The sequence below is a fragment of the Mirounga leonina genome, unplaced genomic scaffold (genome assembly GCF_011800145.1).
Source record: "Mirounga leonina isolate KUSES-001 unplaced genomic scaffold, KU_Mleo_1.0 Mir_376, whole genome shotgun sequence".
In the NCBI taxonomy this organism is placed as follows: domain Eukaryota; kingdom Metazoa; phylum Chordata; class Mammalia; order Carnivora; family Phocidae; genus Mirounga; species Mirounga leonina.
In genome coordinates, this window is record NW_023270718.1 from 10,041,960 (window position 1) to 10,068,077 (window position 26,118).

The following is a 26,118-nucleotide window of genomic DNA, read 5'->3' on the forward strand; positions in this document are numbered from 1 at the left end:
ATATATATATAAGTTGTTCTCTCTTTAAAATTTTGAGATAGTTTCTTCTAACAGATCAAAATATACCCTAAATCTCTAGTGTATGGTTTTTTTTTTTACTCCCCTGCCTGATCATTTTTTTTTAAATCCTCTTCTTTTTTCAAACAACTTTTTATCAATTCCTTTTATAAAATTTTTTGTAATTTCCATCTTTACAGTCATATTCCATCCCTTCATCATATCAACCCTTATTTTTGTACATATAAGTTTTTCTTTCTTTAAAATTTGGGAGGCACTTACCTATATACCAGCCAGATCATATTTGATCACATTCTGGTTTTTTTTGTTTGTTTGTTTTGTTTTTATCTTTTTCTTTTTCCCACTGCTTCAGGTCTTTTCTGATTTGTTTAGAGTATATTTTCTGGGAACATTGTTACCCTGTTAGCATTTTGTTCTCTCATTAATCTATTTTCCTCTGGACAAAATGACAAGACGGAAAAAATCACCAACAAAAAGAACAAGAGGTAGTACCGACTGCCAGGGACCTATTCAATATGGACATTAGTATGATGTCAGGTCTATAGTTCAGAATCGTCACTTTAAAGATACTAGCGGGGCTTGAAAAAAGCATGGAAGTTATTAGAGAAACCCTTTCTGGAGAAGTAAAAGAACTAAAATCTAACCAAGTAGAAATCAAAAAGGCTATTAATGAGGTGCAATCAAATATGGGGGATAAATGAGGCAGAAGAGAGAATCAGTGATATAGAAGACCAAATGATGGAAAATATCTTTTACTCAGCTTCTTTAAACAACTACTGGATCACGAGGGCAGAATTTGAGAGATAAGTGATACCATAAGATGAAACAATATTAGAATAATTGGGATCCCGGAAGAAGAAGAAAGAGAGAGAGGGGCAGAAGGTATGCTGGTGCAAATTATAGCAGAGAACTTCCCTAATTTGGGGAAGGAAACAGGCATCAAAATCCAGGAAGCATAGAGAACCCCTCTCAAAATCAATAAAAATAGGTCAACACCCCAACATCTAATAGTAAAACTTACAAGTCTCAGAGACAAAGAGAAAATCCTGAAAGCAGCTCGGGAGAAGAGAGATGTAACCTACAAGGGTAGAAACATTAGACTGGCAACAGACCTGTCCACAGAGACCTGGCAGGCCAGAAAGGACTGGCAGGATATATTCAGAGCACTAAGTGAGAAAAATATGCAGCCAAGAATACTATATCCAGCTAGGCTGTCATTGAAAATTGAAGGAGAGATAAAAAGCTTCCAGGACAAACAAAAACTAAAGGAATTTGCAAACACAAAACCAGCCCTACAGGAAATCTTGAAAGGGGTCCTCTAAGCAAAGAGAGCCTAAAAGCAACATAGACCAGAAAGGAACACAGACAATATACAGTAACAGTCACCTTACAGGCAGTACAATGGCACTAAATTCCTATCTTTCAATAGTTACCCTGAATGTAAATGGGCTAAATGCCCCAAAAGACACAGGCTATCAGATTGGATTAAAAAAAAAGACCTATCGATATGCTGTCTGCAAGAGACTCATTTTAGAACCAAAGACACCCCCAGATTTAAAGTGAGGGGGTGGAAAACCATTTACCATGCTAATGACACCAAAAGAAAGCTGGGGTGGCAATGCTTATATCAGACAAATTAGATTTTAAACCAAAGACTGTAATAAGAGATGAGGAAGGACACTATATCCTACTTAAAGGGTCTATCCAACAAGAAGATCTAACAAGTGTAAATATCTATGCCCCTAACATGGGAGCAGCCAATTATATAAGGCAATTAATAACAAAAGCAAAGAAACACATCAACAACAATACAATAATAGTGGGGGACTTTAACACCCCCCTCACTGAAATGGACAGATCGTCTAAGCAAAAGATCAACAAGGAAATAAAGACCTTAAATGACACACTGGACCAAATGGACTTCACGGACATATTCAGAACATTCCATCCCAAAGCAACGGAATACACATTCTTCTCTAGTGCCCATGGAACATTCTCCAGAATTGATCACATCCTAGGTCATAAATCAGGTCTCAACGAGTACCAAAAGATTGGGATCATTCCTTATTTTCAGACCACAATGCTTTGAAACTAGAACTCAATCACAAGAGGAAAGTCGGAAAGAACTCAAATACATGGAGGCTAAAGAGCATCCTACTGAAGAATGAATGGGTCAACCAGGAAATTAAAGGAGAATTTAAAAAATTCATGGAAACCAATGATAATGAAAACACAACTAGTCAAAATCTTTGGGATGCAGCAAAGGCAGTCCTAAGAGGAAAGTATATAGCAATACAAGCCTTTCTCAAGAAACAGGAAAGGTCTCAAGTACACAACCTAACCCTACACCTAAAGGAGCTGGAGAAAGAACAGCAAATAAAGCCTAAACCCAGCAGGAGAAGAGAAATAATAAAGATCAGAGCAGAAATCAATGAAATAGAAACTAAAAGAACAGTAGAACAGATCAACGAAACTAGCAGCTGGAATTAACAAGAATTGATAAACCCCTGGGCAGACTTATCAAAATGAAAAATGACCCAAATCAACAAAATCATGAATGAAAGAGGAGAGATCACAACCAACACCAAAGAAATACAAACAATTATAAGAACATATTATGAGCAACTCTATGCCGGCAAATTAGATAACCTGGAAGAAATGGATGCATTCCTAGAGATGTATCAACTACCAAAACTGAACCAGGAAGAAATAGAAAACCTGAACAGACCTATAACCACTAAGGAAATTGAAGCAGTCATAAAAAATCTCCCAACAAAAAAAAGCCCAGGGCCAGATGGCTTCCCAGGGGAATTCTACCAAACATTTAAAGAAGAATTAATACCTATTCTTCTGAAACTGTTCCAAAAAATAGAAATGGAAGGAAAACTTCCAAACTCATTTTATGAGGCCAGCATTATCTTGATCCCAAAGCCAAACAAAGACCCCATCAAAAAGGAGAATTACAGACCAATATCCCTGATGAACATGGATGCAAAAATTCTCACCAAAATACTAGCCAATAGGATCCAACAATACATTAAAAGGATTATTCACCACAACCAAGTGGGATTTATCGCTGGGCTGCAAGGTTGGTTCAACATCCGCAAATCAATCAACGTGATACAATACATTAACAAAAGAACGAACAAGAATCATATGATCCTCTCAATAGATGCAGAAAAAGCATTTGACAAAGTACAGCATCCTTTCTTGATCAAAACTCTTCAGAGTATAGGAATAGAGGGGACATACCTCAATATCATAAAAGCCATCTATGAAAAACCTACAGCGAGTATCCTTCTCAATGGGGAAAAACAGAGGTTTCCGCCTAAGGTCAGGAATGCATCAGGGATGTCCACTATCACCACTGCTATTCAACATAGTATTAGAAGTCCTAGCCACAGCAATCAGACAACAAAAAGAAATCAAAGGCATCCAAATCGGCAAAGAGGAAGTCAAACTCTCACTCTTTGCAGATGATATGATACTTTATGTGGAAAACCCCAAAGACTCCATCCCAAAACTGCTAGAACTCATACAGGAATTCAGTAAAGTGGCAGGATATAAAATCAGTGCACAGAAGTCAGTGGCATTCCTATACAACAACAAAATAGAAGAAAGAGAAATTAAGGAGTCGATCCCATTTACAATTGCACCCAAAACCATAAGATATCTAGGCATAAATCTAACCAAAGAGGCAAAGGATTTGTACTCAGAAAACTATAAAATACTCATGAAAGAAATTGAGGAAGACACAAAGAAATGGAAAAACGTTCCATGCTCATGGATTGGAAGAACAAATATTGTGAAGATGTCAATGGTACCTAGAGCAATCTACACATTCAGTGCAATCCCCATCAAAATACCATCCACTTTTTTCAAAGAAATGGAACAAATAATCCTAAAATTTGTATGGAACCAGAAAAGACCCCTCATAGCCAGAGGAATGTTGAAAAAGAAAAGCAAAGCCGGTGGCATCACAATTCCGGACTTCCAGCTTTATTACAAAGCTGTCATCATCAAGACAGTATGGTACTGGCACAAAAACAGCACATAGATCAATGGAACAGAATAGAGAGCCCAGAAATGGACCCTCAACTCTATGGTCAACTCATCTTTGACAAAGCAGGAAAGAATGTCCAATGGAAAAAAGACAGTCTCTTCAACAAATGGTGTTGGGAAAATTGGATAGCCACATGCAGAAGAATGAAACTGGACCATTTCCTTACACCACACACAAAAATAGACTCCAAATGGTTGAAAGACCTCAATGTGAGACAGGAGTCCATCAACAGAGGCAGCAACCTCTTCGACCTCAGCCACAGCAACTTCTTCCTAGAAACATTGCCAAAGGCAAGGGAAGCAAGGGCAAAAATGAACTATTGGGACGTCATCAAGATAAAAAGCTTTTGCAAAGCAAAGGAAACAGTCCACAAAACCAAAAGACAACCGACAGAATGGGTGAAGATATTTGCAAATGACATATCAGATAGAGGGCTAGTATCCAAAATCTATAAAGAACTCATCAAACTCAACACCCAAGAATAAAGAATCCAATCAAGAAATGGGCAGAAGACATGAACAGACATTTCTGCATAGAAGACATCCAAATGGCCAACAGACACATGGAAAAAGTGCTCAATATCGCTCGGCATCAGGGAAATCCAAATCAAAACCTCAACGAGATACCCCCTCACACCAGTCAGAATGGCTAAAATTAACAAGTCAGGAAACAACAGATGTTGGCGGGGATGCGGAGAAAGGAGAACCCTCTTACACTGTTGGTGGGAATGCAAGCTGGTGCAGCCACTCTGGAAAACAGTATGGAGGTTCCTCAAAAAAGTTGAAAATAGAGCTACCATATGACCCAGCAATTGCACTACTGGTATTTACCCCAAAGATACAAATGTAGGGATCCGAAAGGGTACGTGCACCCCAGTGTTTATAGCAGCAATGTCCACAATAGCCAAACTGTGGAAAGAGCCAAGATGTCCATCGACAGATGAATGAATGGATAAAGAAATGTGGTATATACAATGGAATATTATGCAGCCATCAAAAGGAATGAGATCTTGCCATTTGCAACGATGTGGATGGAACTGGAGGGTATTATGCTGAGTGAAATAAGTCAATCAGAGAAAGACATGTATCATATGACCTCACTGATATGAGGAATTCTTAATCTCAGGAAACAAACTGAGGGTTGCTGGAGTGGGGGGTGGGGTGGGAGGGATGGGGTGACTGGGTGATAGACACTGGAGAGGGTATGTGCTCTGGTAAGCGCTGTGAATTGTGCAAGACTGTTGAATCTCAGATCTGTACCTCTGAAACAAATAATGCAATATATGTTAAGAAAAAAAAAAAGCAGGAGGGGAAGGATGAAGGGGGGGGAAATCGGAGGGGTAGATGAACCATGAGAGATGATGGACTCTGAAATACAAACTGAGGGTTCTAGAGGGGAGGGTGGTGGGAGGATGGGTTAGCCTGGTGATGGGTATTGAGGAGGGCACATTCTGCATGGAGCACTGGGTGTTATGCACAAACAATGAATCATGGAACACTACATCTAAAACTAATGATGTAATGTATGGGGATTAACATAACAATAAAAATTTTTTTAAATGTCCAGAAAAATACATTAAAAAAAAAATGTCTATGCTACCCAGAGCAATCTATACCTTCAATGCCATCCTGATAAAAATTCCAATGACATGGGGTGCCTGGGTGGCTCAGTTGGTTAAGTGACTGCCTTCGGCTCAGGTCATGATCCTGGAGTCCTGGGATCGAGTGTCGCATCAGGCTCCCTGCTCAGCAGGAAGTCTGCTTCTCCCTCTCCCGCTCCCCCCTCTTGTGCTCTTTCTCTCTCTCAAATAAATAAAATCTTAAAAAAAAAAAAATTCCTATGGCATTTTTCAAAGTGCTGGAACAAACAATCCTAAAATTTGTATGGAATCAGAAAAGACCCCGAATCGCCAAGGAAATGTTGAAAAAGAAAAACAAAACTGGGAGCATCACGTTGCCCAATTTAAAGCTATATTACAAAGCAGTGATCACCAAGACAGCACAGTACTGGCACAAAAACAGACATATAGACCAATGGAACAGAATAGAGAGCCCAGATATGGACCCTCAACTCTATGGTCAAATAATCTTTGACAAAGCAGGAAAATATATGCAATGGAAAAAAGTCTCTTCAATAAATGGTGCTGGGAAAATTGAACAGCCACATGCAGAAGAATGAAACTCGACCATTCTCTAGCACCATTCACAAAGATAAACTCAAAATGGATGAAAGACCTCAATGTGAGACAGGAATCCATCAAAATCCTAGACGAGAACATGGGCAGTAACCTCTTTGACATCAGCCACAGCAACTTCTTTCAAGATACATCTCCAAAAGCTATTTAAACAAAAGGAAAAATGAACTTTTGGGACTTCATCAAGATAAAAAGCTTCTGCACAGCAAAGGAAACAGTCAACAAAACAAAGAGGCAACCCACAGAATGGGAGAAGGTATTTGGAAATGACAGTACAGACAAAGGACTGATACCCAAGATCTATAAAGAACTTCTCAAACTCAACACCCAAAAAACAAATAAGTCAAAAAATGGGCAGAAGACATGGACACTTCTCTGAAGAAGACATGCAAATGGCTAACAGACACATGAAAAAATGTTCATCATTATTAGCCATCAGGGAAATTCTAATCAAAACCACATTGAAATACCACCTTACACTGGTCAGAATGCCAAAAATGGACAGGGAAAGAAACAACAAATGTTGGAGAGGTTGTGGAGAAAGGGGAACCCTTTTACACTGTTGGTGGGAATGCAAGTTGCTACAGCCACTTTGGAAAACAGTGTGGAGGTTCCTAAAAAAATTAAAAATAGAGCTACCCTCAACCTCTTTGACCTCAGCCACAGCAACTTCTTCCTAGAAACATTGCCAAAGGCAAGGTAAGCAAGGGCAAAAATGAACTATTGGGACGTCATCAAGATAAAAAGCTTTTGCACAGCAAAGGAAACAGTCAATAAAACCAAAAGAGAGCTGACAGAATGGGAGTAGATATTAGCAAATGATGTATCAGATAAAGGGCTAGTATCCAAAATCTATAAAGAACTCATCAAACTCAACACCCAAAGAATAAAGAATCCAATCAAGAAATGGGCAGAAGACATGAACAGACATTTCTGCATAGAAGACATCCAAATGGCCAACAGACACATGAAAAAGTGCTCAACATCACTCGGCATCAGGGAAATACAAATCAAAACCACAATGAGATACCCCCTCACACCAGTCAGAATGGCTAAAATTAACAAGTCAGGAAATGACAGATGTTGGCAAGGATGCAGAGAAAGGGGAACCCTCTTACACTGTTGGTGGGACTGCAAGCTGGTGCAGCCAGTCTGGAAAACAGTATGGAGGTTCCTCAAAAAGTTGAAAATAGAGCTACCCTATGACCCAGTAATTGCACTACTGGGTATTTACCCCAAAGACACAAATGTAGTGATCCAAAGGGGTATGTGCATCCCAATGTTTATAGCAGCATTGTCCACAATAGCCAAACTATGGCAAGAGCCAAGATGTCCATCAACAGATGAGTGGATAGGGCGCCTGGGTGGATCAGTTGTTTAAGTGACTGCCTTCGGCTCAGGTCATGATCCTGGAGTCCTGGGATCGAGTCCCGCATCAGACCCCCTGCTCAGTGGGGAGTCTGCTTCTCCGTGTGACTCTCCCCCTCTCATGCTATCACTATCTCTCTCAATAAATAAATAAAAATCTTAAAAAAAAAAGATTAAAAAAGATGAGTGGATAAAGAAGATGTGATATATATAAAATGGAATATTATGCAGCCATCAAAAAATTGAAATCTTGCCATTTGCAACAATGTGGATGGAGCTAGAGGGTATTATGCTAAGTGAAATAAGTCAATCAGAGAAAGACAAGTATCATATGATCTCACTGATATGAGGAATTCTTAATCTCAGGAAACAAACAGAGTTACTGCAGTGGTGGGGGTGGGAGGGATGGGGTGGCTGGGTGATAGACATTGGGGAGGGTATGTGCTATGGTGAGTGCTGTGAATTGTGTAAGACTGATGAATCACAGACCTGTACCTCTGAAACAAATAATACATTATATGTTAAAAAAAAAAAAAAAAGTAGGAAGGGAAAAATGAAGGGGGGGATCAGAGAGGGAGATGTACCATGAGAGACTATGGACTCTGAGAAACAAACAGGGTTTTAGAGGGGAGGGGGGTGGGGGGATGGGTTAGCCCGGTGATGGGTATTAAGGAGGGCATGTATATGCAAACAATGAATCATGGAACACTACATCAAAAGCTAATGATGTAGAAGATGTGGTCATATACAATGGAATATTACTCAGCCATCAGAAAAGATGAATACCCAACGTTTAGATCAACATGGATGGGACTGGAGGAGATGATGCTAAGTGAAATAAGTCAAGCAGAGAAAGTCAATTATCATATGGTTTCACTTATTTGTGGAACATAAGGAATAACATGGAGGACATTAGGAGAAGGAAGGGAAAAATGAAGGCGGGGGGAAATTGGAGGGAGAGATGAACCACGAGAGACTATGGACGTGAGAAACAAACAGGGTTTTAGAGGGGAGGGGGTTGGGGGGATTGGTTATCCCAGTGATGGGTATTAAGGAGGGCACGTACTGCATGGAGCACTGGGTGTTATATGAAAAAAATGGATCTTGGATCACCACATCAAAAACTAATGATGTATTGTATGGTGACAACATAATATAATAAAATTTAAAAAAATAGAGCTATCATATGATCCAGCAATTGCACTACTGGGTATTTACCCCAAAGATACAAATGTAGGGATCCAAAGGGGTATGTGTACCCTGATGTTTATAGCAGCAATGTCCACAATAGCCAAACTGGAAAGAGCCAAGATGTCCATCAACAGATGAATGGATAAAGAAGATGTGGTGTGTATATATATATATATATATAATGGAATATTATGCAGCCATCAAAAGGAATGAGATCTTGCCATTTGCAACAATGTGGATGGAACTGGAGGGTGTTATGCTGAGCAAAATAAGTCCATCAGAGAAAGGCATGTATCATATGATCTCATGGATATGAGAAATTCTTAATATCAGGAAACAAACTGAGGGTAGCTGAAGTGGTGGGGGGTGGGAGGGATGGGGTGGCTGGGTGATAGACATTGGGGAGGGTATGTGCTATGGTGAGTGCTGTGAATTGTGTAAGACTGTTGAATCACAGACCTGTACCTGTGCAACAAATAATACATTATATTTTTAAAAAAAGAAGAAGATAGTAGGAAGGGAAAAATGAAGGGAGGAAAATTGGAGGGGGAGAAGAACCATGAGAGACTATGGACTCTGAGAAAAAACTGAGGGTTCTAGAGGGGAGGGGGGTGGGGGGAATGGGTTAGCCTGGTTATTGGTATTAAAGAGGGCATGTACTGAATGGAGCACTGGGTGTTACATGCAAACAATGAATCATGGAACACTACATCAAAAACTAATGATGTAATGTATGGTGATTTACATAACATAATAAAATTTCCATATGGTTCAGCAATTCCAATTGTGGGTATATATGCAAAAACCTAAAATCAGGTTCTCAAAATGATATCTGCATTCCCATGTTCATTGCAGTAATATTCACAATTGCCAAGATATGGAAACAGCTTAAATATTTTCCAACAGATGAAGAAAAGGTGGTATATACTTAAAACAGATTGTTTAGACTTAAAAAGTAAGGAAATTCTGGATATGGGACAAAATTGATGAATCTGAAGGACATTAATCTAGGTGAAAAAAGCCAGTTAGAGGAAGACAAATACTGTATAATTTCTCTTTTATGAGATATCTAAAAGAATCAAACTTGCCATTGGCATTTTTCAAGGAGCTGAATAATCTTAAAATTTGTATGGAAGCAGAAAAGACCCTGAATCACCAAGGGAATGTTGGAAAAGAAAAACAAAGCAGGGGACATCATGTTGCCTGACTTCAAGCTATATTACAAAGCTGTGATCACCAAGACAGCATGGTATTGGCACAGAACAGACATATAGATCAATGGAACAGAATAGAGATTCCAGATATGGGCCCTCAACTCTATGGTCAACTAATTTTTGACAAAGCAGGAAATATCATCCAATGGGGAAAAAAAAAAGTCTCTTCAATAAATGGTGCTGGGCAAATTGGACAGCTACATACAGAAGAATGAAACTGGACCATTCTGTTACACCATACACCAAGATAAACTCAAAATGGATGAAAGATGTCAATGTGAGACAGGAATCCATCAAAATCCTAGAGGAGAATGTAGGCAGTAACCTTTTCAACATCAGCCTCAGCAACTTCTTTCAAGACACGTCTCCAAAGGCAAGGAAAACAAAAGCTAAAATGAACTTTTGGGACTTTATCAAGATAAAAAGCTTTTGCACAGCAAAGGAAACAGCCAACTAAGAGGCAACCCACGGAATGGGAGAAGATATTTGCAAAGGACATTTCAGATAAAGGGCTAGTATCCAATTTATATGAAGAACTTCTTGGGGCGCCTGGGTGGCTCAGTCGGTTAAGCGTCTGCCTTCGGCTCAGGTCATGATCCCAGGGTCCTGGGATCGAGCCCCACATCCAGCTCCTGGCTCGGCGGGAAGCCTGCTTCTCCCTCTCCCTCTGCCTCTGCCTCTCCCCCTGTTCATGCACTCTCTCTCTCTCTGTATCTCTGGGTCTCAAATGATTAAAAAAAAAGAAAGAAAGAAAAAGAACTTCTCAAACTCAACACCCAAAAAACAAAGAATTCAGTCAAGGAATGGGCAGAAGACATGAACAGACACTTCTCCAAAGGAGACATATGAATGACTAACAGACATGAAAAAGCATGAAAAAATGCTCAACATCACTAGCCAACAGGGAAATACAGATCAAAACCACAATGATACCACCTTATGCCAGTTACAATGGCAAAAATTAACAAGACAGCAAACAACAAATGTTGTCGAGGATGTGGGAAAGGGCAACCCTCTTACACTCTTGGTGGGAACACAAGCTGGTGCAGCCACTCTGGAAAACAGTATGGAGGTTCCTCAAGATGTTAAAAAATAGAGCTACCCTATGACCCAGCAATTGCACCACTGGGTATTTACCACAAAGATACAGATATAATGGGCGCCTGGGTGGCTCAGTTGGTTAAGCGACTGCCTTCGGCTCAGGTCATGATCCTGGAGTCCCAGGATCAAGTCCCGCATTGGGCTCCCTGCTCGACAGGGAGTCTGTTTCTCCCTCTGGCCCTCCCCCCTCTCATGCTCTCTCTCTCTCAAATAAATAAATAAAATCTTAAAAAGAAAAAAAAAGATACAGATATAGTGAAATGAAGGGGCAGCTGCACCCCAATGTTCATAGCAGCAATGTCCACAATAGCCAAACTGTGGAAGGAGCCGAGATGTCCTTCAGCAGATGAATGGATAAAGAAGTTGTGGTACATACATCCAATGGAATATTACTCAGCAATCAGAAAGGATGAATACCCACCATTTGCATCGACATGGATGGAACTAGAGGGTATTATGCTAAGCGAAATAAGTCAATCAGAGAAAGACAAGTATCATATGATCTCACTGATACGTGGAATTTGAGAAACAAGGCAGAGAATCATAGGGGAGGGGAGGGAAAAATGAAACAAGAGGAAACCAGAGAGGGAGACAAACCAAAAGAGACTCTTAATCTCAGGAAACAAACTGAGGGTGCTGGAGTGGAGGGGTGGGAGGGATGGTGTGGCTGGCTGGTGGACATTGGGGAGGGTATGTGCTATGGTAAGTGCTGTGAATTGTGTAAGACTGATGAATCACAGACCTGTACCCCTGAAACAAAATACATTATATGTTAATTAAATAATAATAATAAAAAGATGTAAAGTCAGTAATCTAGGAGGGAACTAGAGGGGATTATGCTAAGTGAAATCAGTCAAGCAGAGAAAGACTATCATATGGTTTCACTCATATGTGGAATATAAAGAATAGCATGGAGGAGCACAGGGGAAGGGAGGGAAAACTGAAGGGGGAGAAATCAGAAGGAGACAAACCATGAGAGACTATGGACTCCAGGAAACAAACTGAGGGTTTCAGAGGGGAGGGGCTGGGGAATAGGGTAGCCAGGTGATTGGTATTGAGGAGGACAAGTGTTGTGATGAGCACTGGGTCTTATACGCAACTAATGAATCATTGAACACATCAAAAACTAATGATGTGGGTACCTGGGTGGCTCAGTCGGTTAAGCGTCTGCCTTCGGCTCAGGTCATGATCCCAGGGTCCTGGGACTGAGTCCCACATCGTGCTCCCTGCTCAGCGGGGAGCCTGCTTCTCCCTCTGCCCCTACCCCCACTTGTTCTCTCTCGCTCTCTCAAAAATAAAATCTTAAAAAAAAAAAAAAAACTAATGATGTACTATAGAATGGCTTAACTGAACATAATAAAAGAGTGAAACTTGGAAAAAGAGAACATTGACTGGCAGTTACCAGGGGCTGTGCAGATGGGCAAACTCAGAGTTACTGCTTAACAGGTAGAAAATTTTAGTTATGCAAGACAATTAAGTTGTAGCTATCTGTTCAACATTGTGCTTACAGATAACATAAGTTTTTAAATCTGAGATCTTTGGGGAGATAGTGGAGGGAGAGGATCCTGTGCTCACCTCATCCCATGGACACATTGAAAAAACTATCTATACAACTAACTGTGAAGATGTCCTGAAGACTGGAGAACAGATCTTCCACAGCTAATCATGGAGAGAAACCACACTGAAAAGGGTAGAGGGGTGGAGATGCCATTGGGAACTAAAACCCTAGCACAACTAGCCACACATAGGAGAGACATCACAAGTATGGGGAAGTGGATCAGATCCCACCCTAGGTACCCCAGACACTGGGGACCCACAATGAGAAAATAAGTTCCCATAACATTTGACTTTGCAACCCAGCAGGGCTTAACCCTGGGAGCTTTAAAAAATTAGCAGGCTAACATTTGTTTAACATAGTACTTTAAGTCCTGCCACAGCAATCAGACAAAAAAAAAAAAATAAAAAACAGAGGCACCCGTATTGGTAAAGAAATTCAACTGTCACTATTTGCAGATGACACAATTCTACACATAGCAAGTCCTAAAGACTCCTCCCCATTAAACTGCTAAAAGCAAGAAATAAAACTTCAGGATACAAATTTAATACCCAGAGGTCAGTAGCATTTCTGCACACTAATAAGAAAGTAGCATATAGAGAAATTAAGAAAATAACTCCATTTGCAATGGCATCAAAAATAATAAAATACCTAGGAATAAACTTAACCAAAGAGGTGAAAGACTTATACTCTGAGACTATAAAACATTGATGAAAGAAGTTGAAGATGCCACAAAGGTAAAGATATTCCATGCTCTTGGCTTGAAAAAAATACTATTAAAATGTCCATATTATTGCAAACAACCTACAGATTCAAGGCAATCCCTGTCAAAACACCAACAGCATTTTTCACAAAACTAGAACAAACAATACTAAAATTTGTATGGAACCACAAAACACATCAAATAGCCAAAGCAATCTTGAGAAAGAAGAACAAAGCTACAGGTCTCACAATCCCAGATTTCAAGATATACTAGAAAGCTGTAATCAAAACAGCAATGTACTGACACAAAAACAGACACATTGATCAATAGAATAGAAAGCCCAGAAATAAACCCACCCTTCCATGGTCAATTACAAAAGAAGCAAAAATATTTAATGGGGGAAAAGATTGTCTCTTCAATAAATGGTGCTGGAAAAACTGGATAGCTACATGGAAGAGATTGAAATTGGACTTTCTTTTTTTTTTTTTTTACACTATACACAAAAATGAACTCAAAATGAAAGACCTAAATGTGAGACCTGAAACCATAAAACTAGAAGAGAGCACAGGTAGTAATCTCTTGGACATCACCCTTAGCAACATAGTTATGGATAGGTCTCCTCAGGCAAGGGAAACAAAAGCAAAAATAAACTATTGAGACTACATGAAAATAAAAAGGTTTTGCACAGCAAGGAAACCCATCAACAAAACAAAAAGGCAAGCTACTGAATAGGAGAAAATATTTGCAAACAACATATCTCCCAAGAGGTTAATGTCCAAAATATATATAAAATTATACAACTCAACACAAACTATCCAATTAAAAAATAGGCAGAATAGATATTTATCCAAAGACATGGATGACCAACAGACACACTGAAAAGAGACTCAATGTCACTCATCATCAGGGAAACGCAACTCAAAAAACAGTGATATACTACCTCACACCTGTCAGAATGGCTAGAATCAAAAAGACAAGAAATAAGTGTGGGGTGAGGATGTGGAGAAAAAGGAACCCTCACACACTGTTGGTGGAAATATAAACTGGTGAAGCTACTGGGGAAAAGGGTATGGATGTTCCTCAAAATTTTAAAAATATAAATAAAAATATATGATCCAGTAATTCCATTACTGAATAAAGAAGATGAAAATGCTAATTTGAAAAGATATATGCACCTTTATGTTTATTGTAACATTATTTAAAATAGCCAAGATATAGAAGCAACCCAAGTGCCCATTGATAGATAAATGGATATGGAAAATGTAGTATAATATATACAATGGAATATTAGCCATGAAAAAGGATGAGATTTGCCATTTACAACAACATGGATGGACCTAGAAGGTATTACACTAAGTGAAATAAGTCAGGATGAAAAAGACAAATACCGTATGATTTTTACTTATGTGTAGAATCTAAAAATAAATAAATAAATAAATAAATAAATAAATAAATAAATAAAGCAGACCCATAAATATGGAGAAGAAACTGGTGGGTATCAGAGGGGGTGATGGGCAAAATAAAGGGCATTGAGAAGTACAACTTCCAGTTATAAATTATGGTGATGAAAATACACTTAAGAAATATAGACAGCCCAGTGATGGGTATTAAGGAGGGCACGTACTGCATGGAGCACTGGGTGTTATACGAAAACAATGAATCATGGAATTCTACATCAAAAATTAATGATGTACTGTATGGTGACTAACAAAATAAAATTTAAAAAAACAATTAGGATTTAAATCTCAAAAAAAAAAATATAGACAGTGATATTTTAATGTTGTGACAGATGGTGACTACACAATGTAGTAAGCACTGAGTAACGTATAGAACTATCAAATCAGTATATTGTGCACCTGAAAGTAACGTAACATTGTATGTTAATTATATTTCAATTAAAAAAGAAGTTAGGCTGTGCCTGGCTAACTGAGTTGGCAGAGCATGATTCTTGATCTAGAGGTTCTGAGTTCCAGCCCCACGTTGGGTGTATTGATTACTTAAAAATAATTTTTTTTTTTTTTTAAAGAGAACTTCAGAGATAGTTGAGAAAGCTCCCTGTTGCTCAGTTTGATTTGCTGGAATTGTTCTGTGGTTGGTAGGATTTGCAAGAGCAGGCACTTAAAAGATAGCCAATATGAAGTTTCTAATAGCTGTATTAGCTTCAAATTTGTTTTCTTGCCAATAACTATCTTTTCCTGACTCAGATCCAAGAATATGCAGAGGATGAAGCCGTTGATTGTGAACTATAATTTTTATGAAAAGCATAAAATTTTTATTCAGACTTTCTGATGCTTTTTCTGAAATAGGTGACTTGGGTTATGTTGCTTGAAAAGTCAAACACAGAGATAGAGATTTGCATGCAGGAAGCTTACTGGGGGGTGTTCTGAGGAACAACACCTATGTAGGAGTGTGAGAAGCAGAGCTGACAGAGAGTAGTTTGGCTACAAGGCTCGTGTATCAGATAAATCAGCCTATCACGTGTATAGATATATAGTTGAGAAAGCTTTCCAGAATTGTTCCAAAACTGTCTGACCAACTGTCCTTCAGAAATGGAGAGATAAAACTTTCTTGAACAAACAAAAGCTGAGGGAATTTATCACAACTTGACCTGCTTTACAAGAATGCAAAAGACCACTGTTGGTAGGAATGCAAGTTGGTACCACCACTCTGGAAAACAGTATGGAGTTTCCTCAGGAAGTTAAAAATAGAGCTACCCTAAGACCCAGCAATTGCACTACTAGGGATTTATCCCAAAGATACAGATGTAGTGAAAAGAAGGGGCACATGCACCCCAATGTTCATAGCAGCAATGTCCATAATAGCCAAACTGTGGAAGGAGCTGAGATGCCCTTCAACAGATGAATGGATAAAGAAGATATGGTCCAGGGAGTGTACAAAAAGATGGCAGAAGATTAGGGGACCCTATTCCAACTGGTCCCCTGAATTGAGGTGGATATCTACCAGACCACTCTGAACACCCACAAAATCAGCCTGAGATGCAAGAAGAAAGATCTGGATCTCTACAATTAGAATATCACAGGTGGTTGGTTTCAAGGTATGAAGTGGGGAGCCATGATTCCACGGGCAGATATTGGAAGATAAATGGAAGGGGGGTGGGGCCATCAGGATCTTGCACCACCAGTGTGAGAAAGCCTCCTGCATTGGGGATGGGGCATAGACTCAGACCAGTAGCAGTGAGGAAAGGACTTTAGGGCAGCCCACCAGACTGAAACCTGGAGCTGCCAGGGCAGGCGTGCAAACTGGGCTGGCTGGCGGTTTTAGAAGCACAAAGGGCAGAGACATGCCCTGACCTGGAGGCGAGAACTGGGAGTGCTGCTGAGGGGTGCACAACCCAGGATGCTGCAGTTTTTAGCAGCACAGACAGAAATGGAGATAGCGTGGCCTGGAGAGCTCACTGAAGAACAGACTGCGATCTTGCTCTGAAGCAGAGGGTTGGAAAATGTCTCTTCTGCTCTGACTCTTGGAAGAGACGCAGAAAGCCGCCAGAGAACAAAAGCCCCCCCAAATCGGTTTTCACTAAGCCCACACCCCACACACAGGGGGCAGGGCAACTCTGCCCAAACAGTGTTGCCTGAGTAACAGTGTGGCAGGTCCCTCCCCCAGAAGACAGGATTAGGGTTAGGGACAGGCTGGAAGAACAAGAGGCCAACAACCCTAAGGTCCCTATAAATCAGCTGCATCTTGCTTGGGTTGTGGTCAATAATTTGTTGGACTCTGTACACTCCTTCAACCACCCCTCAACAGAATGACTAGGAGGAGGGACCCCCAAAATAGGAAAGACTCAGAGATGGTGACTTCCGCCACAGTTTTACAAATGGATACAGATATAATCAAGATATCAGAAACAGACTTCAGGGTAACAGTTATGGAGAGGATAGCGAGAATGGAGAAATAGATTAATGGCAACATAGTCTCTCTAAGGGCAGAAATGAAAGCTGAACGGGCAGAACTTAAAAGTGCTATCAGTGAGAGCCAATCTAAATACTCTAACAGTTATGGTAAGCAAGGCAGAAGAATGAATTAGTGATCTAGATGACCAATTGACAGAAAAAAAGGAAAAAGAGGCGGCTTGGGAGAAACAGCTCAAAATCCATGAAAACAGAATTAGAGAAATAAGTGACGCCATGGAACGTTCCAATGTCAGAATTATTGGGATCCCTGAGAGGGTGGAGAGAGAAAGAGGACTAGAAGATACATATGAGCAAATCGTAGCTGAGAACTTCACTCATCTGGGGAATGAAACAAACATTTATGTCCTAGAGGCAGAGAGGACCCCTCGCATATCAAGGAAAAGAGACCAACACCCTGGCATGTAAGAGTAAAACTCACAAATCTTAGAACCAATGAACCATCTTAATGGCAGTTAGGGGGAAGAGATTCCTTACATATAGAGGGAGAAACACCAGAATAACATCAGACCTGTCCACAGAGACCTGGCAAGCCAGAGAGGCCTGGCAAGGCATATTCAGGGTACTAAATGAGAAGAACATGCAGCCAAGAATACTTTATCTGGCAAGGCCGTCATTTAGAATGGATGAAGAGAGGCAGAGCTTCCAAGACCAGCAGAAACAAAGAATATGTGACCACTAAGCCGGCCCTGCAAGAATTAAGGGGGGAGGGGTTCTATAAAAGGAGAAAGACCCCTGGGCGCCTGGGTGGCTCAGTTGGTTAAGCGACTGCCTTCGGCTCAGGTCATGATCCTGGAGTCCCGGGATCGAGTCCCGCATCGGGCTCCCTGCTCAGCAGGGAGTCTGCTTCTCCCTCTGACCCTCCTCCCTCTCATGCTCTCTCTCATTCTCTCTCTTGCAAATAAATAAAATCTTAAAAAAAAAAAAGGAGAAAGACCCCAAGTGTGATATAGAACAGAAATGCAGAGACAATCTACAGAAACAAGGACTTCACAGGCAACATGATGACAATAAATTCATACCTTTCAATAATCACTCTCAACGTGAATGGCCTAAATGCTCCCATAAAATGGCACAGAGTCACAGATTGGATAAAAAGACAGGACCCATCTATATGCTGTCTACAAGAGACTCATTTGGAACCTAAAGATACATCCAGACTGAAAGTGAAGGGATGGAGATCCATCTTCCATACCAATGGACCTCAAAAGAAAGCTGGGGTAGCAATTCTTATATCAGACAAATTAGACTTTAAGCTAAGGACTGTAGTTAGAGACACAGAAGGACACTATATCATTCTTAAAGGGTCTATCCAACAAGAAGATGTAACAAGTGTAAATATCTATGCCCCCAACATGGGAGCAGCCATCTACATAAGCCAACTGTTAACCAAAATAAAGAGTCATATTGGTAACAATACATTAATTGTAGGAGACCTCAATACTCCACTCTCAGCAATGGACAGATCATCTAAGCAGAAAATCAACAAGGAAACAAGACCTTTGAATGATACACTGGACCAGATGGACCTCATAGGTATTTACAGAACATTCCACCCTAAATCAACAGATACTCATTCTTCTTGAGCGCACATGGAACTTTCTCCAGAATAGACCACATACTTGGTCACAAATCAGGTCTCAACCGATACCAAAAGATTGAGATTATTCCCTGCATATTCTCAGACCACAATGCTCTAAAACTGGAACTCAATCACAAGAAAAAATTTGGCAGAAATTCAAACACCTGGAAGCTAAAGACCACTCTGCTCAAGAATGTTTGGGTCAACCAGGAAATCAAAGCACTTAAACAATTCATGGAAATCAATGAGAACAAAAACACATTGGTCCAAAACCTGTGGGATACTGCAAAGGCACTCCTAAGGGGGAAATACATAGCCATCCAAGCCTCACTCAAAAAAATAGAAAAATCCCACTTTCACCAACTAACGCTACACCTTAAAGAACTACAGAAAAAGCAACAAATGATGCCTAAGCCATGCATTAAAAGAGAAATAATTAAAATTAGAGCAGAGATCAATGAATTAGAAACAAGACACAGTAGATCAGATCAATGAAACTAGAAGTTGGTTCTTTGAAAGAATAAGATCAATAAACCACTGGCCAGACTTATCCGAAAGAAAAGAGAAAGGACCCAAATTAATAGAATTATGAATGAAAGGGGAGAGATCATGACTAACACCAAGGAAATAGAAAAAATTTTTAGAAATTATTATCAACAACCATATGCCAATAAACTGAGTGATCTAGATGAAATGGATGCCTTCCTGGAAACCTATAAGCTGCCAAGACTGAAACAGGAAGAAATTGACAACCTGAATAGACCAATAACCAGTAACGAGATTGAAGCAGTGATCAAAAACCTCCCAAAAAACAAGAGTCCAGGGCCTGATGGGTTCCCTGGAGAATTCTACCAAACATTCAAAGAAGGAATAATACCTATTCTACTGAAGCTGTTTCAAAAAATAGAAACAGAAGGAAAGCTTCCAGACTCATTCTATGAGGCCAGCATTACCTTAATCCCCAAACCAGGCAAAGACCCCATCAAAAAGGAGAATTTCAGACCAATATCCCTGATGAATATGGATTCCAAAATCCTCAACAAAATCCTAGCTAATAGGATCCAACAATACATTAAAAGGATCATCCACCACGACCAAGTGGGATTTATTGCCAGGATGTAAGGGTGGTTCAACATTCACAAATCAATCAATGTGAGAGATCATATCAATAAGAGGAGGGAGAAGAACCATATGGTCTTCTCAATTGATGCAGAAAAAGCATTTGACAAAATACAACATCCTTTCCTGATTAAAACTCTTCAGAGTATAGGGATAGAGGGAACATTCCTCAAGTTCATAAAATCCATCTATGAAAAACCCACAGCGAATATCATCCTCAATGGGGAAAAGGTGAGAGCCTTTCCCTTAAGGTCAGAAACATGTCAAGGATGTCCACTCTCGCCATTATTGTTCAACATAGTACTAGAAGTCCTAGCAACAGCAATCAGACAACAAAAAGAAACAAAAGGTATTGAAATTGGCAAAGAAGTCAAACTCTCTCTTTTTGCAGACGACATGATACTTTATGTGGAAAACCCAAAAGACTCCACCCCCAAATTACTAGAACTCATACAGCAATTCAGTAATGTGGCAGGATACAAAAATCAATGCACAGAAATCAGTTGCTTTCTTATACACTAACAATGCAACTGTAGAAAGAGAAATTAGAGAAATGATTCCATTAACAATAGCAGCAAAAACCATAAGATACCTCGGAATAAACCTAACCAAAGAGGTAAAACATCTATACTCTAGGAACTACAGAACACTCATGAAAGAAATTGAAGAAGACACAAAAAGATGGAAAAACATTCCATGCTCATGGATCGGAAGAATAAACATTGTTAAAATGTCTATGCTACCCAGAGCAATCTATACCTTCAATGCCATCCCGATCAAAATTCCAAAGACATTTTTCAGAGTGCTGGAACAAACAATCCTAAAATTTGTATGGAATCAGAAAAGACCCCACATCGCCAAGGAAATGTTGAAAAAGAAAAACAAAGCTGGGGACATCACGTTGCCTGATTTCAAGCCATATTACAAAGCAGTGATCACCAAGACAGCATGGTACTGGCACAAAAACAGACATATAGACCAAGGGAACAGAATAGAGAACCCAGATATGGACCCTCAGCTCTGTGGTCAAATAATCTTTGACTGGGGTGCCTGGGTGGCTGAGTCGTTAAGCGTCTGCCTTCGGCTCAGGTTGTGATCCCAGGGTCCTGGGATCGAGCCCCACATCGGGCTCCCTGCACTGCGGGGAAGCCTGCTTCTCCCTCTCCTACTCCCCCTGCTTGTGTTCCCTCTCTATGTCTCTCTCTGTCAAATAATAAATAAAATCTTTTAAAAAAAATAATCTTTGACAAAGCAGGAAAGAACATGCAATGGAAAAAAGCCTCTTCAATAAATGGTGCTGGGAAAATTGGACAGCCACATGCAGAAGAATGAAACTCGACCATTCTCTAACACCATACACAAAGATAAACTCAAAGTGGATGAAAGACCTCAATATGAGACAGGAATCCATCAAAACCTAGAGGAGAACATAGGCAGTAATCTCTTCAACATCAGCCACAGCAACTTCTTTCAAGATACATCTCCAAAAGCTATTTAAACAAAAGCAAAAATGAACTTTTGGGACTTCATCAAGATAAAAAGCTTCTGCACAGCAAAGGAAACAGTCAACAAAACAAACAGGCAACCCACAGAATGGGAGAAGGTATTTGCAAATGACACTACAGATAAAGGGCTGGTATCCAAGATCTATAAAGAACTGCTCAAACTCAACACACAAAAAACAAATAATCAAGTCAAAATGTGGGCAGAAGACATGAACAGACACTTCTCTGAAGAAGACATACAAATGGCTAACGGACACATGAAAAAATGTTCATCATCATTAGCCATCAGGAAAATCCAAATCAAAACCACACTGAGATACCACCTTACACAAGTTAGAATGGCAAAAATGGACAGGGAAAGAAACAACAAATTTTGGAGAGGTTGTGAAGAAAGGGGAACCGCTTACCCTGTTGGTAGGAATGCAAGTTGGTACAGCCACTTTGGAAAACAGTGTGGAGGTTCCTCAAAAATTTAAAAATAGAGCTACCCTATGACCCAGCAATTGCACTCCTGGGTATTTACCCCAGAGACACACATGTAGTGAAAAGAAGGGCCATATTCACCCCAATGTTCATAGAAGCAATGTCCACAATAGCCAAACGGTGGAAAGAGCCGAGATGCCCTTCAACAGATGAATGGATAAAGAAGATGTGGTCCATATATACAATGGAATATTACTCAGCCATCAGAAAGGATGAATACCCAACTTTTACATCAACATGGATGGGACTGGAGGAGATTATGCTAAGTGAAATAAGTCAAGCAGAGAAAGTCAATTATCACATGGTTTCACTTATTTGTGGAACATAAGGAATCGCATGGAGGACATTAGGAGAAGGAAGGGAAGAATGAAGTGGGGGAAGAAATCGGAGGGGGAGAAGAACCATGAGAGATATGGACTCTGAGAAACAAACAGGGTTTCAGAGGGGAGAAGGGTGGGGGGATGGGTTATCCTGTTGAAGGGTATTGAGGGCACGTATTGCATGGAGTTCTGGGTGTTATACGAAAACAATGGATCATGGATCACCACATCAAAAACTAATGATGTATTTTATGGTGACTAACATAATAAAATTTAAAAAAAAATTCAAAAGCAGAAATTAGGAGCTATAGAACCCCTAAGGATCAGCAGTAAGAGACCAATAGTAGGAAAACATGAAGCCAAAATATGAGAAGTATGCATCAACCATAGATAAGAGCCTATTAAAGTAATGACACTGGGGCGCCTGGGTGGCTCAGTTGGTTAAGCGACTGCCTTCGGCTCAGGTCATGATCCTGGAGTCCCGGGATTGAGTCCCACATCGGGCTCCCTGCTCAGCGGGGGGTCTGCTTCTCCCTCTGACCCTCTTCCCTCTCGTGCTGTCTCTCATTCTCTCTCTCAAATAAATAAATAAATAAAATCTTTAAAAAAATGACATAAAAAGCAAAAATGGAATTCAGCATGTAGAAGACAACACATGTGGTCACCAGCATCAGGATGGTATGGGCGGCTCTGGTCTCTGGGGGAATTTGCGGTAACCATTGGGGCTGTGAATATACGACACTCTCTGGTGATGCCTGTGCAGGATCAGCACCGTCGAGCCACTGGATCAGACCATGAGGCCCATAAACATGGCATCAGAGATGCACCACAAGAAGACAAGACTTGTATTAGGAGCTAAGGATGAGCAAAACCATTTGCCATGGGTATGGTTGTATGTGTCCTGTAGACCAGTAACTTTCACAGGAACATAGATATTAATTACGACACTGGAGATCCAGCAGATGATCAGGAAGGACCAATGACCTTGGGGGTTCATCCTCCCTGCTGTCCTGGGGAAGAGAACGACACACTGAAAGGTGCTCAGGACACCGGTGGAGCACAAGGTGGTGCTCTAAGCCATTTGGTGGATGTAATGGACAAGTGTACACCCAAGAGCGGACAGGGATTGCCTAAAGACAAAAGCCACCATTGTGAGTGGAATCCCAGTGGAGAGAAGAACCAAGAGATTGGCTACAGCCATGTGGGTGAGAATCATGTTGAAGAGCCTCTGCTTGTATCCATGCAAGATTGGAGGGACCTTATGGGAGAAGAAGAGGACACTGGCAAAGATCCAACCCCAATCTGTAAGAAAAAGATGGTTTTCAGAGCCTCTTCCCCTGTGGTTCTTAGGGCACTGTTCTGAAAAGACATGGTGAGTGCTTCAGGGTGGCCTGAAGAGTAGGCTGTTAGTACCAGCATGAGGACTCTTCTTAGTTCTAGGACCTTTTCTTCTCCTGAAAAGGGAGACACAGTCATATTCCACAGGAGACTCGACTTGGAGAACATGTCATGGACACCAATTTCATATTATTACTTTGTATTTCTATTTACTTTTATGTTCTGACTCCCCATCAGAATATAAAGTCCATGAATTTAGGAAGCATGCCTGCCTTGGTCAAAAATACAGTTGACACATAATGGGTATAAAATGAATATGTACTTTATAAATGAATATGTGGAAGGAGACAAGAATACAGTGTACCATCTTTATAATTCATTGCCATCCTGTCTGCCATTATAATGCATTAATAAAGTTAAATGGAAATGCAAAAAAATATACAGGTTATAAGATTATCTAAAATTGCAAGGAATACATATTCAACTTTTGAATTATGAATATTTCTATTTATACTTAGCACATCTACTGGAAGTGGATATCCTGTTGCTAGGTCACAAGGAAAGACTGGTAATTCCCAAACCCCTACCTATAGCTCTAAGTTCTAGATCTATATATTCAACTGCATACATCTTTACTTCCTTACATCCCACAGGTGTTTCAAACTCAATATACCTGAATTGAATCCACCTTGTATTATCGTCCTTCTACTGGACTTATACTACATCCCCAAATCTGATCCTCCATTTGAATCTGTCCTGTAAATGGTGTCACCATCTACTCATTTATTTAAGCCAGATAATTATCCTTGATTCATCCTTTTCCATTATCTCGCACATCTCCATTTGATTGCTATTTTTAAGTCCGTTTGCTTTCATTATTGCAATACCTCTTAACTACCTTGCCTCTAATATCTCTGCTCCTGAGGACTCGATGCTAGATATTAGAGTGACAGTACACAAAACGCTTTTCAAAAAATCAGTAGCCATTTGAATACACAACATGCCCCTACAATGTCTTCAGATATTCCATTCAGTACAGAAAATATCCCTACTGGACAAATTATTCTAGTTATTAATAATTCCACAGATTGTAACTTGTTGAGAAGTCAGTTCCTAGAGAGATTTTTCAAAGTGGTCTCCCACCCACCTCAGTCCACACAAAAAAGTAAACATGACTCAAAACAACCAGTCAAGATAGGTATTAAAGAGGGCACTTCTTACTTCGGAAAACAGTGTGGAGGTTCCTCAAAAATTTAAAAATAGAGCTACCCTATGACCCAGCAATTGCACTACTAGGTATTTACCCTAAAGACACAGATGTAGTGAAAAGAAGGGCCATATGCACCCCAATGTTCATAGCAGCAATGTCCGCAATAGCCAAACTGTGGAAAGAGCTGAGATGCCCTTCAACAGATGAATGGATAAAGAAGATATGGTCCATATATACAATGGAATATTACTCAGCCATCAGAAAGGATGAATACCCAACTTTGCATTAACATGGATGGGACTGGAGGAGAATATGCTAAGTGAAATAAGTCAAGTAGAGAAAGTCAATTATCATATGGTTTCACTTATTTGTGGAACATAAGGAATAGCATGGAGGACATTAGGAGAAGGAAGGGAAAAATGAAGGTGGGGGAATGGGAGGGGGAGATGAACCATGAGAGGCTATGGACTCTGAGAAACAAACTGAGGGTTTTGGGGGGGGTAGGTGAGCCCTGTGATGGGTATTAAGGAGGGCACATATTGCATGGAGCATTGGGTGTTACATGCAAACAATGAATCATGGAACACTACATCAAAAAAACAGTATGGAGGTTCCTCAAAAAGTTGAAAATAGAGCTACCATATGACCTAGCAATTGCACTACTGGGTATTTACCCCAAAGATACAAATGTAGGGATCCGAAGGGGTACATGCACCCCGATGTTTATAGCAGCAATGTCCACAATAGCCAAACTATGGAAAGAGCCAAGATGTCCACTGACAGATGAATGGATAAAGATGTGGTATATATATGTATATATATGTATACATATATATATATACACACATACACAATGGAATATTATGCAGCCATCAAAAGGAAGGAGATCTTGCCATTTGCAACCACGTGGATGGAACTGGAGGGTATTATGCTGAGCGAAATAAGTCAATCAGAGAAAGACATGTATCATATGATCTCATGGATATGAGGAATTCTTAATCTCAGGAAAAAAACTGAGGGTTGCTGGAGTGGTGGGGGGTGGGAGGGATGGGGTGGCTGGGTGATAGACATTGGGGAGGGTATGTGCTATGGTGAGTGCTGTGACTTGTGTAAGACTGTTGAATCTCAGATCTGTACCTCTGAAACAAATAGTGCAATATAGGTTAAGAAAAAAAAAAAAAGAAGAAGATAGCAGGAGGGAAAGAATGAAGGGGGGGAATTGGAG

General features: G+C 40.2%; 1 pseudogene; it reads right to left on the bottom strand.

Annotated features, from left to right (window-relative positions):
• Window positions 1-19,287: 19,287 nt before the first annotated feature.
• Window positions 19,288-24,874, bottom strand: LOC117998014 (annotated as a pseudogene).
• Window positions 24,875-26,118: the final 1,244 nt, after the last annotated feature.